Raw genomic sequence first — 13,736 nt, 5'->3', positions numbered from 1 at the left:
AAAGAATTAAAGAAAGTGGTGGAGATGATGAAAGTAAATTGAAGAATGATGGCTATGGAATAGCTAAAGTGTGGGTAGAGGAGGCTGATAAGAAAAAGAAAGAACTCTGTGCCTTTTATTTTGGCAAAAGAGGTTTAGATGATGATACACCAGGTACTAGACAACCCGGTGATCAGGGAGCTGCAGCCCCGGTAGAGGATCATCAGTCCACCCCGGTTAAAATCACGGGAAGTGTGGAAGAAGGGCGCAGAGTACAACCCCACAGACAGGCAAAACAGATCAAAGATGAGGCCCCACCTTACACTCCAACCCAAACCAGTGCTCCAAGTGTTTTGTTTGAAGGGTATGAACAATCACATCCATATCTTAATTCACCCAATTCAGCCCAAGATTTATACCCCATGATTGAAGTGGCTGATGGTGGTGGAGGCACCCAGATGGTTTATCGTTCCTGGACCTTTGAAGATATGATGGCTGCCCTTAAAGGCATACCATCCCCTAAAGATGATGTGAAAACATGTGTAAAAGAATTACAACTACTCAGGCAAAGTTTTAAATTGACAGGTCAAGAATGTGAGAGAGTACTCAGAAGAGTAAATGGAATCCACAAACATTTAATCACCTGGCGTACATGCAGGTTGAGTGAATTTATGGAACATGCTAGACATGCAGAGAGAGTGAAAAGGGAAAAGAAGAAAAAATCAAAAAAGGCTGCTTCAGCTTATTTTGTAGCAAGTAGATGGGAAAGTGAGGGGGAAGATGGTATGTACAATGAAGGGGGAGCCCGCCCTAAGCGTCGATCCAATCGATATGACCAGGGACGACGTGGTGGCTTCCAAGGTACAGGTCAGACACAGGGAGGAGGTAGAAAGTGTTTTGTATGTAGGAAAGAGGGACATTATGCGAGAGAATGCCCTGATAAAAAGCAACGTGCATGACTAGCTGATCAGGAGGAAGACCAGGTGATAGAATTAAACTTTGCTGATTTACAAAGACCCAAAATTGATCTTTTAGTATGTGGACAATCAATTACATTTTTAGTTGACACAGGTGCATGTAGATCTGTTCTCCGTAACAAAACTCAGGAACAGATCAGGTGGCCAGAGCCTTGCCAGTGTGTGTTCAGGTTGTGGTCGCAGCAGCAATGGCAGTTGATGCTGTGGCAAATGTTGTGCTATTTCATGACTTATGTGTTAAGGTACCTCATGCCGTACATGCCTTGCTGTTGCAAGACAAAATGTCTTTCTTGACACCTGCACGTCAGTTATACTGCTCGGCAGCACACTTAGGCCAACCACATGTGACTGTTGAAAGGTGCATAACTTCTGCTACTCTACTGCCGGTGTTTACAGACACTTCTGAATTGCCACATGACTGTGTACAAGAGGCTCACGTGATCATTTTACCACGCCCCGATCTCCAGTCTCAGCCCTTACCCACAGGGGCTATAGTGTTTGTTGATGGATCAGCACATAAAAATGAGATGGGTAAAAACTGTGTGGGATATGCAGTCACTACACAGGACACTGTGTCAGAATCAGGATCTTTACCATCCAATAACTCTGCACAAGCCGCTGAACTGCATGCTCTTGCAAGAGCTTGTGCGCTGTTTAAAGGCAAAGACGTCACTATTCATACTGACAGTCAGTATGCTTATGCAACAGTACATACCTTTGCAGCACAGTGGGAAAGGCGAGGTATGATAACTATCACGGGTAAACCTGTGAAACACAGAGATCTGATTTTGTCCCTGCTCACTCATATACAAGACCCCAGGACCATAGTAGTGGTTAAGTGTGCAGCACACAAAAAAAAAAAAAAAAAAAAAAACGATGACTCGCCTGTCACAATAGGGAATAATTTTGCTGATGCAGCTGCCAAGCAAGCTGCCCAACATATTGAGACTGATACAATGACACTGGAATATGTAGACAATGAGTCTCTTCTTAGTTTCCAAAAACAGGCTCCGTCTACAGAAATTAAAAGATGGATTAAATCAGGTGCTATTCAAGACAATATAGGTTTATTGTCAAACAAGGTGTAAGACACACCACCTCCTCGGCTAGGTCTTATTGATCATTGACCCGAGACAGGTGAAAGCTCGGTGATACCGAGTTGACTGCCTATGTTCTGTTAATTGTTGTGTAGGATGTTACATGTTAATTGTTGTGTAGGATGTTACATGTTATTTGTTGTGTAGTATGTTATATGTGAATAGTTGTGTAGGATTATTATTTAAAAGGAGATAGGGGGATATAATTAGGGTTCCTCCTTACTGTGAACCGCCAAGACAGAGTACATTCTATTCTAAGATCTTTTCTCATCCTGTTTAGTTAACATTATAAACCCGGGACAGGTTATGAGCTTGGGTTAGTTAGTGACACCACTAATGTGTTTATTTTTAGTTAAAAATACTATGAGACCAGGACTATAGGTAATGAGCCTGGAACTTTGAATAATTGAGGCTATTTCTAAAACACATAAGCTATTGGTTACTAGAACTGATAGATAAAGTGAACACTAACAGCACACAATAACTGTGTTTCCCGTCTTGGTCGGTCTCTTTTTTAAACATGGGTCAGAATAAGACAAAAATGCCTTCCCCTAAGATAGGAGAAACATGTGAGGATTATGTTGCCCTGGTATGTGGAACAGAACTTTCAGTCATCTTGAGTGCTGACCCCAGAGTAGCTTCTGGTATGCCTCTCAGCCGTATAATATTCTGTCTCCCTCTATTCTCTTGATCATCTTTTTTAAGTGCAAATGATGATGGAAAGAAATGTAGCTGCACTTGAATGTGTGTGATGTAGTTGATCCTAGTGTAGTCACCCTTGTATACACTGCAGTGATCTGATGCTGAAGGGATTCTGTTTTTCCCTAAGAGAATTGTTCAGTGTGTCTGTAGATTCAAAATCCTCCTTACTTGGCAGAAACTTTGGGAGAGTTTCTCTCTACAGTGTCTCGCTGTGAGACGCAGAGATGCTAGAGAGGGAGGAGGGGTGAGTCTGGGCTGTCAGCTTGTGTCTCAGACTCTTCATCCTGAAGCCTCTGATCATCTACTCGGGAGGCCTGCCAGGCAGACTGTGTTAGTCTATTACTGTGGTTATATGAATGTGGACACAAGGTGTCAAAAAATTACAATGGTGTACAGAAAGTGTTGATTATTTGGGCTTTGTTCTCAGTAAAGGTGAAAGGAAAATCAGCCATGCCAGAATACTGCCAAACAAGCTGCCATCACCAAGCATGTGGTTAAGATCGGTAATTCAATGTCTATGGAATGTCTGGATCATGAATTACTAGATAATTTCCAAAAAAACAGGCCCCACAACAGGAGGTTAAAAGATGGCTCAAGGAAGGGGCCACACTGAATGCAGAAAGATTGTATGAGAAAGATACTTTATTATGTCTACCACATGCCCTCTATAGAATGGTATCACTTGTGACACATGGGCCAAGCCATGTGTCAACAGGAGGGATGATTAGTCTAGTAGCAAATGTGTTTTATGCCCCTGGAATTGAATCCTTTTTCAAAAAATTTGTGTCCCAATGTAAGATCTGTGTACAATACAATATAGCAAAGGGATTGAAACCACAGGGAGGACATACACCTATTCCGTCCTACCCTTTTCACACTGTAGCCCTGGATTTTATTGAAATAACACCGAGTGAGGGGAAGAAATATGCCCTAGTGATACTAGATGTTTATTCTAGATGGGGAGAAATATTTCCCTCTGCAAGAGCAGATGCTCAGACAGTAGCTAAAGCACTGGCAAGAGAAGTGATTCCCCGGTGGGGAATACCAGAGAAAATTATAAGTGATAACGGAAGTCACTTTGTAAACTCAATTATTGACCAACTGACAGCCACAATGCATATACAAGTTAAACATCACTGTGCATACCACCCCCAGTCAGCAGGGATGATAGAGAGAGCTAACGGGACAATTAAGCAAAAACTATGTAAAACGATGAAAGAAACAGGGAAAGGGTGGGTGTGGTGTTTACCCATTGTACTGTTAAGTATGCATGTTACATCTTCCAAGAACAAGTTGTCTCCCTATGAAATTTTGTTTGGCAGGTCTTACCGGATTCCAGAATTCCCACACCAGCCAGAAGACACAGAACTTGCTGATTACCTGAAAAAGGCATGTCAGAAACGCTCGAGATATCCAGGAAAAGTACCTGAAGGTCCACCACCCCAAGAGAAAATTGTGTCAGAAGGGGATTGGATTTGGATAAGAATCATCAAAAGAAAATACTGGCACACCCCCCGCTGGGAAGGTCCTTATCAAGTCTTAATAGCCACTCCCACCGCTGTTAGAATAGCAGAAAGACAATCTTGGGTCCACCTGACGCATTGCAAGGTAGCAAAGGTGAGCATTAAACCTGATGAGGAGGTGAATCCAGTGGTTTCAGTAAATTGAGGACATTATTAGTCACAGTTTCCCGGAAGAGAGACTATACTGGGAGTGGAGAATCTGATTCTACACTCAAGTAGCCAAATCAGATGAGGGAAATGCCTCAACCTACAATCACAATCAAAAAGACGCCCAAGAAGGGGCTCTTGGACCCAGGATACTGGAAGACTTATGAAGGAGGTGCCGCAATGTTGGCCTGTGTGATCCTGGGACTGTTGATGATAGGATTCTGGTGGAAAGAGACATATGATCCTCAACAACAGGAGCAAAGAGTACTACATTGGGCAAGAAATACTACTACCAACCAAAATATGACTAGAGGAGCCACCCGAACTCGTCGGGGCACGGGTCACACTGAATCTGAAGAAAATAGTCACTGGACAATATGCTGCAATAACCCAAGGAAGTTCTACCAAGACGTGCTATGGTGATAGAGCACAACTAAATCTATGGTTTAACTCATCGCACAGTGGAAAGGTGGTGTATGAATTTAAAATGTGCAAGGCAATGAACTGTTCAAAAGTAATATCCAATGATAAGACCATCCAAAGACTCACTCAAAAGGATACCAGATGCAGAAATTCTGAAAGGTAACTATACCTGTTACAATTCCAGCAGTTCAGAAATGGATCTAAAGAACTTTCCCGATGGATGGTGTAATGAAACTAGAATCTTTAATGACAGCATGCAGAATCAAACGATGATGTTGGGAGATATTTACTGGATCTGTGGGAACATGAAAATGAGGAACTATTTGCCCAGGATGTGGAAGGGACAATGCGCACCTGTGCAGTTGCTTATGCCCCTACACATCATACAACTAGAGAATGAAGAAAACCGACCGAGAAATAGGAGAAAGAAAAGATCAGCACCTGCGGGGAGCCTTGATCCACATGTGTAAATTGATGCAATTGGGGTACCCCGAGGAGTGCCCGATGAGTACAAGGCCCGAGATCAGGTGGCAGCCGGATTTGAATCACTATTTCCTCAAATAACTATAAATAAGAATGTGGAGTGGATCAATTATATTTACTATAATCAGCTAATGATTTTGTGAAAGTTATTTAAGTGTGAACAATTGGCTTGAGTGGAGCATATGTATTGGGGGAATTGGAAGTCCATTGGTGGCAATTATTTGCTGCTGGCTGATCACATCGGCTGCTATGTTCATGGAGCAGTCTGAATCTTTTTGCAGACTTTTGGGAACAAAGGATCAGTCGTTATCCTGAGGCTATGTTTAGCTTGTATCTGTGTCTTCGTTTAGGATTCTTTATTGGCATTTACAAAAAGTTTACTATGTGCTGTAGAAATACTTGTTGCGTTTCGTGTCATTATTATTTAGTACTGTCTGCAGTGATGCTGCATGGAAATGCTGCCAACTCATCCATGACCGTTCTTCCAGCCTGCCGGATTCTTGAGTCAACCTGTACCATGCAGTCACCTGGGGTCCCACCCTTTTCAACATGCCATGACTTGGCATTTAGGGGGTTAAAGAAGTATGCAAAACTTGTTTAGTTTGCAAATGCACTTGCTATTATATATAATTGCCTTTTTTTGGAATAAATTACTTCCTTTCACCTGTTTTTTTAATCCTTTGTGCATTTCCATTCTTTTGATCCCTTGCAGCTTGACCACTGTATTCCAAGCATTGGTTGTATGTCATTTTCATGGCGGTGATAACTGTGGACCGTACTAATGTGTGTTGAAGTGGCTTCTTGTTGTCCCCATTAGAAACAGGGTATGTGTTTCTGATGGGGACAGGGTGACCACACAATGGTAAATTTGGGGGTCAGAGACACAGCATTGCCAACCATTTACAGAAAGTGTCAGAGAGACTTTCATAGCTGGATCACCAGGTTTATTTAGGAACACATTTTTAAAGATCAAAATTACTTTTGAATTACCTTAAAAGTAAAAGCTTATTACATTTTAGTGATTAGATTTACTTTAACATGTTTATATCACCTGCTGCCTCCAAATGCTGTAATGTTGGGATGCTGTATCTGATTTCTGGGAGATATATATATATATATATATACTTTAACAGTTATTTCACAACCAGGGTTCCTCTCAAGGTTGCTAGGGGTTCCTTGAGCAATTAGTGCCTCTTGGGTCATTGAAGCTGTCACCAATTATCTGTAAGGGTGACATTCTCTGCACTGACCACCATGTGCTGTGAGTTGTGGATATAATAACTATAGTAGGGGTCCAGTGAAGACTAAAAAGTTATTTCAAGGGTTCCCGCAGGTAAAAAGGTCAAGAAAGGCAGCTGTAACCAGTGTGCAACCATAGCTATACCATAGCTAACCATAGCATCAGTTACAGTAAGAAATACAAAATTCTACAGTTTTTCAAGGTGTGTGTGTGGGGGGGGGGGGTTTGTATGCAGGTAGCAGCCCCTGTATTATGACCTAACTCTTCACTTACCACCCAAAACTAGCCGGTGGGTCAGCGAAAAATGCCGGGTGGTGCGCTCAGCTAAAGGTGGCTGGGGAGAACACTGTTCTTTTTTATCAGTTTTCAGAACTTTGTCTCCCAGAGAGAACATTTCATTTTTTTAAGGTACTTTAACAGTTAACTTTAACTTTTTTTAGGTACTTTAGCAGCAGTCACTTGTATTTTGAACATGTCATGGCACATACAGATAACACAGTTTATGATGTGCATGCTGCAGAGGCACATTCATTGAATAGGATCGTGCAAGGAGCAGTTTTAATGTATAAAGGCCAGTGGCATGTAGCAATCGTCTGGGTTAGTTGCCAGCGGTTATCACATTTTTTGGTTTGGCGGTTTTCAAAAGCAGGGCCAATCTTCGACCAACCCAAAGCACTTGTTATGGTTGAAACAGACTGGAGCAGATGAAATCTGTTTTTGTACAGGCGAATGGTTGTGACGCAGTCTGTTCAGGGTGGTTTGCTGCTCTTACTGCTTCTATAGACTTGCAACCTTCAGAAAATGTCCAAACGGCTATAGAACGCTCCTGGATGCCTGGCTGTTAAAAATGAGCATCCAGCATGGGCTAACTATGTAGTTGACAAACGCCCATGTGAACTTATTGAAGGAGCCTGATTTGCCACTTGGAGTGACACTTCTAAGCCCTGGTGTTCAAAGAAGACTTCAAAGAGGACCATCCCTTCAAGGCCTTCCATGGTCAATTTTAACTCATTCATGCCTTGTTCTAATTTACAGTATGTAACCCTAGCTATTCCATAACAATTTAAATCCTTTGTACATGCTATAAGCTTTCTGTATACTTTAGAGTGTCACAGACATGTGTTTTCTGTTGTGATGCTGTAAAGAAGCGTATAATTTTGGATATATTTAGAAGGTTTAAAGTGAAGCATTTGTGTCCGTCAGTTCCTCATAACGTGCAGTCTGTTATTAAGGTTACAGAACTTTACGGAGAAGTGCCCATTTTGTAAATATATCTATATCAAAAGCTCTGTATTTTCAGCACTTACAGCTATTAAATTCCTAGTGTGCCTTAAGGCTGCTTCAACTCTACATCAGCGCACTGCTCCGGCAAGATTACACTGGACTTAACCCATTGTAGCGGTGATGGAATGTGCCTGTGCATGTTTGCCATTTTGAAGATTTTTTTTGTAATGGAAAAGATTTATGACTTCTCTAACAAGTTTCTTCATGTCCCTAATGCCGTACAAATCAATAGGAAATCTGGAGGGATTTAATGGCTGCAGAGTTTTCTAATGAGTCTCAGGCTAGGGAACAAATTAGGCCAGAATTACGGGGTTTTGGCTGTCATCGGAGAAGCAGAGGCGTTAACATCAGCAACCTTTGATGAAGGATCTGTAGTGTATTGTATCCCATTACTGATGTACATTGCCCCCCCCCCCCCCCCCCCCATCATGGACTCCTGCAGGGTTGGATTACTTTTTAAACACTGAACAACTGCCCTCCCACTTGCACTGGTCATTGATGTATTTGATGTGGTGATACACCTGCTGAAATACCTTCCTTTTAGCCCCTATTCACACAAGGAACACAAACTGGTATTAAAGTAAAGCTACACTTTTCCTAAAAAACAAAAACCTGCTTCTCCATGGAATTAGTGGCCCCCTACATTTTGAAACCCTCTTCTATTGGCACAGTATATCCTTATAGAGTTTATTGGGGAAAACTCCCAGCATCTATACCAGCCTATCTCATCTAGAGGAACCCTTGAAGTAATTGCATATGAAGGATGCAACACCTGTGGCACCTATTAACAGTACAATTTATTAAAAGAATCATTTGGACTATCTGTTTTACAATTGTTTACCTGACACACATGTTGATATTAGATTCATTATAAAAGATCAATAAAAAACCATACCTGCTGATTAATACAAGATACAAGAATTCTCTAGAGCTGCCCCAACTCTCTGGAATGGTCTTCCTCGTCCTATTCGGCTTGCTCATACTTTCTGCTCATTTAAAAGAGCACTCAAAACCTATTTTTTTCAAACTTGCCTACCTGCCTTCTTCTGTCTTTTAAAACCATCACTACTTCCCACCACTGCATATCTCCCATCCTATTGTGTGTAAATTCCCCCACCTACTAGATTGTAAGCTCTTCGGGGCAGGGGCCTCTCCTCCTGTATCACTGTCTGTATTAGTTTGCCATTTGCAACCCCTATTTAATGTACAGCGCTGCGTAATATGTTGACGCTATATAAATCTTGTTTAGTAATAATATGTTGTCAAAATAGATTGAAAGCTCAATAAATTGTTTGAAAAGAGTCTGTGGTTTGAAGCGCTTATTCAACTTGATCATCATAGTTGCATCAAATGATTGCTTGCATGATCATATTAATACAGATGTGACCACCATTACAATAGTGGTAGATATGATACCCTTACAGACAGCTGAAAAGAAGAGACACTTCTGGTTCTGCTTATTGGCATTGGTCCTGATATTAGGGCACCGCCAGATGTTGGGTCCTTTGAATGACTTACTTTCCTTACTAGAAATCCTATTAAATATACACTGCGAAGTGCAGGATGAAAGATGCTGGATCAGCATAGATTCAGATTTATTAGTGCCTATGGGTACTACACTTTGCACTTCTTGAACTGTTCTAACGGGCTAAATTAGTGGCGGTCAATTTGTTGAGCTTCCTCCATCTGTTCAAAATTGACATCTAGAAGAATCTTCAAAGACTTACAGCAGTACCCTTTAAGTTATTGAATCCGGGAACACTAATATACTAAATTCCAATAAATTAAGATTGGCCCAGTGCACTTTGTACCCTACTGTTGGTAAGTTAAGCCATCAATAATAGTTATACATTTGACTTAGAAAATTGAAGCTATGTCTACTACCAACTTTTAATGCTCCGGTGACTATTTGTATTTTATTAATAGAAGCAATGCATGTTCAGTGTCATTATGCAAACTGTATTTGTATATTAATCTACAGCTAATTTAGCTATAGGACATCACAAATCAACAATTATATTTAATTTTTAAAAGCTTATACACATTCATGCAGTGCCCACCTATTTTCCCCCTATTAGCTTTAAGCTGATTCTTTTGTAATACCTGATAGGGGTATATATTTAGGTACAGTTGTAACAATATACTCAGCAGTTAATAATGGACTGTGCAAATATATATCACATATAGTTAATCATTTTATTGCTTCAATGATTCACTGTCCATGTAGTGCATAATATATCTCAGTTGGGGGGTCAACATGGAACATTACCTAAGAGGATAATTGGAATTCCAGAGTTAAGAGTGGAAGTGAAAGAAAATTGTGAGTACGGATAGTGAAAAAAATCAGCTCTGGTTAAAGGTTAATAGACTGAAAAAAGCGAATTGCCTTCATGGTAATTGTGCCCATAGGTAATGTCTTTACTATGATATTTATTGGGGTCTTGTCCTATATATATTATTTATGAATGTGTCAGTTAGTGTATTTCACAGCTTAATCATCTGTAAATTCTAATAATGTTTAGGCATTTTTGGTGTATGAAAAATAGCACCTTTTTATTACCTTGAAGAAAAGAAAACTAAGGGGTCTCAAGAGTTGCATATTTAGTCTTAGGTCTCATACCCACTGTGTTCCATTGCAGTCTGTTCACTGTGACTCACAAGGTGTAAGAAAAGAAAGGACACCAGACATTGCTTAAAAAGCTCTGATGTCCCCACTTATGCATTTTGTTAGTGCCCTGCTGCATGCCTTTGTGTCAATTCTGTGCACTACCCCATTCAGTCTAATGAATAGGATCAGCATCTCAACTGACAGCCATGCAAATGGCTGTGCATTGCCATGTGTTGCAGTATAATGCACGGCAACGCACTTTCTTACAGTGGGAACAAAGCCGTAGCTCATTTCTTTCTCAACTTTCTTTTTTTTACCCCAAAGAACCATTAAAATAATGCAAAATAAAGTAATTGGAAAAATGTCCCTCATAAAATTATCAGTGTGAATAAATTCCTTTCGTGGTAGACCTCGAACTACGCTGGGATCATCATATGGGAAGACAGTCAGCCACAAATCGGGGAACCTCTGGAGGAACCCTGAAAGGACAATAGCTGTTTTAGCTGGTAAATAGTAGTACTGTATTTAGGTTAGGTTCATATCTATGCACACATTACCGCTCAGGGTACTGCACAGTAATGCATGTAACGAATGTTGGTGCATTGTGATGTTATTTATTCTGATTGCCCCCCTCTAAGCACAGCGGATCTGCATTACTACTCAAGGCATGATCCTGCATGTAATGTGCATTGCATTCACTTCCTTTCATGCGCTTATATACAGTAGGTAGCTAATTCAAATTTCCTCACACAGTGCAGTTCCACATGCTGTTGCAGATGTGAACCAAGCCTTATTCTTTTTACTATGCTAAGGAAGATTATTGGCTATTTATATTTACATTACAACATACTTTATTTTTTTGTAATACATGAAGAAATGCACATACATCTTTGCTTTGTACTGTAGTGCCATTTATTTGAATGCACCTATATGCACATGGAGTGCTTTGTGGTTCTCTACGTTGGTAAAAAAATAGTGCAGGTGTTCGTTCACCTGGGTTGTGGTGCACTGACAGCCTATTCAAAATGAACATATCTGAAGTCACCTCCACAGTGTTGATCAGTTTCCTATGCTGTTCTGTTGCATTCATCTGTAGAAAATCTCTTTGCCTGTAATGTATTGAAAATTAGCTGAATGTTTTGTAACATTTTCTGCAATACACAATCTTTCTTTTAAAGAGCAGTTCCAGGCAGAAAGTAAAACTAACTGCTCCTATTCAGTTCTATAACAATTATTTAACATAAACAACCGCACCTGTAAAATATCTTACATTGGCTGTTTGTTTAATAATTCCAGCAATGCACAATCTTTAAAGAGCTGTTACAGGCAACAAGTGAAATCAATCAGTGAGCTACTAATGCCTTTGATCACACTGCAGCTGTACTAAAATCAGACTGTTCACTCTATTTAACTTGCGTTGTCTGTAATCCATTACACACAGTTGCAAGATCAATGTAAATTTCTGTAACTTGCAGGATAGTAGGTTAACTTTGTTCTCTAATGATAGCAGCAGATCTCTTTTAAATTGTAATTGTACAGTAGTATAATTGACTATTTGGATATTGTTTCTCAAAAATGGTTGCCTACAGAGAATGGTTGTCCAGCCACAAAGGTCGTTAATTTTAACAAATATTCCCCGTTCCTATTTTACCCTAGAATGATGGTTTATTACATTTTTGTTGAAACAAATTGACTTGACCAAGGTGTGCCAACACACAGATCACTGTGCATAGTGATTGCTCATTGGCATTTCAAATCACCCCATGCTTGACCCACCACAGATTTCCTTCCGGAGGACCAATGTATGGGTACACCAAGCTTCTCAGGAATCTTGCTCTTTCCTTTCAGGCACCTTCCATTTCTAGGGAATCAACTCATATGTTCACTAGTTATCACAAGCAAAGTTTTTGTAGGTCACACAAATGGTATGACTTGCACTGCAAAGCTAAAAATGTTCTTTGTAAGATAACCACACAGAGAAAGCAATAGATACCATTTTGACAGCATGCATGATAATGATCTTGTCTAATTATGGTCATTAATTTACAGATTGGAATAGAATTTAGCCATTGGGTATCTCCACTGTTATCTACAACCAGACTCAGTATAGGTGATAAGGATGGCAGAAGTCCTGAGTATTTGATTGTATTTTTAAGCACTTAACCTTTTAACTTTTTATAGTAAAACACACATTATCACCATATGAGGCCATTGGCCTGGTATTACAGCTATTGAAGATTATAATATTTGAAACTGATCCTTGTGAATTATATGTTTTGTTTACAAGTTATCCAGTGCTGCACTTTTATCTTTTATGATGGCACCTTTCCTAGGGCAACTTATTATTTACCAGTACAAATGTGTAAATGTAAGTAAAAAAAAGTATACAGTTGTGCCTCTAAATATTATCTGTTTTGTTTCACATGAACAGTTAACCTTACACTAATATACATCCACACACATATGCTATTACTTGCAGTGACTGTCACGTAACAAAAAAAAAAAAAAATCACAAATCAAACCTAATGGTAGGTTTAAAGTGGAAGATGTACCATTAATTTTACATGCCAGTAGCAGCCTTTATTGCCCCCTATACATCTGAATACAAAGGGTTTGGGCTAAGCTCTGGCCTTCCTAGTTGTGATAAATTGTGCTTCCCCCATCCCAACTAGCTTCACATGCATCTTACTGCTGAATGAGGTAGGGGAAATGGGCTTCCAGAAATAGAGTAAAAAAGCGTTAATTTTTGTCCTTTTAATCTAATTTTATTTTGATATCTGACAAGATACATATCCTAAACCCTAAAATTGCATGTGCTACACTGTATTTTGCTAGCTCCAGTTTCTATGACCTGATATACCCATTAAAAAGGTGTCTGTTATAATCTCAACACTAACGTGTTACCGTGACATTATATTGAATAAATAACTCTTTTTATACATCATGTTGTCTGATAGGTTACAAACTTATCTACTACCTGTAGACACCTTTTAATAAAAACTTACTTAGAAAATATGGAACATGCTTGATTCCTATGATTGATCATTGATTATCATGTTGGATATCTGATACATTTCCTAAATATATAGCATTTCCCTGCTATTTTTTCACTGAATTCACTGAATTCTTTCTCTAATGCTGGTCAGCTTTAGTCAAACAGGAACATGAAGGTTTTTCAGGAGATGGAAATGTGGCTGCAACTTGTGGAGGAAAATGGATAGGTAGATGGCTCTGTTTACAAACCTGCTTTGATGGATGTGAGAGTGTGGGAAA

The 13,736-nt window shown here is 39.8% G+C and overlaps 1 long non-coding RNA gene across 1 annotated transcript in view; it reads right to left on the bottom strand.

Annotated features, from left to right (window-relative positions):
• The window catches only part of LOC140340742 (uncharacterized), a 100,673-nt gene extending 96,453 nt beyond the window's left edge, over positions 1-4,220 (bottom strand). The window contains exon 1 of the long non-coding RNA XR_011922724.1: positions 4,136-4,220. This is a non-coding gene — a long non-coding RNA (uncharacterized lncRNA). The remainder of the gene's footprint in view (positions 1-4,135) is intronic.
• Between the last annotated feature and the right edge of the window lie 9,516 nt (positions 4,221-13,736).

This window comes from Pyxicephalus adspersus, chromosome 11, assembly GCF_032062135.1.
Source record: "Pyxicephalus adspersus chromosome 11, UCB_Pads_2.0, whole genome shotgun sequence".
In the NCBI taxonomy this organism is placed as follows: domain Eukaryota; kingdom Metazoa; phylum Chordata; class Amphibia; order Anura; family Pyxicephalidae; genus Pyxicephalus; species Pyxicephalus adspersus.
Note: the sequence above shows the minus strand (reverse complement) of the source record. Positions and strands in the feature narration are given on the sequence as shown.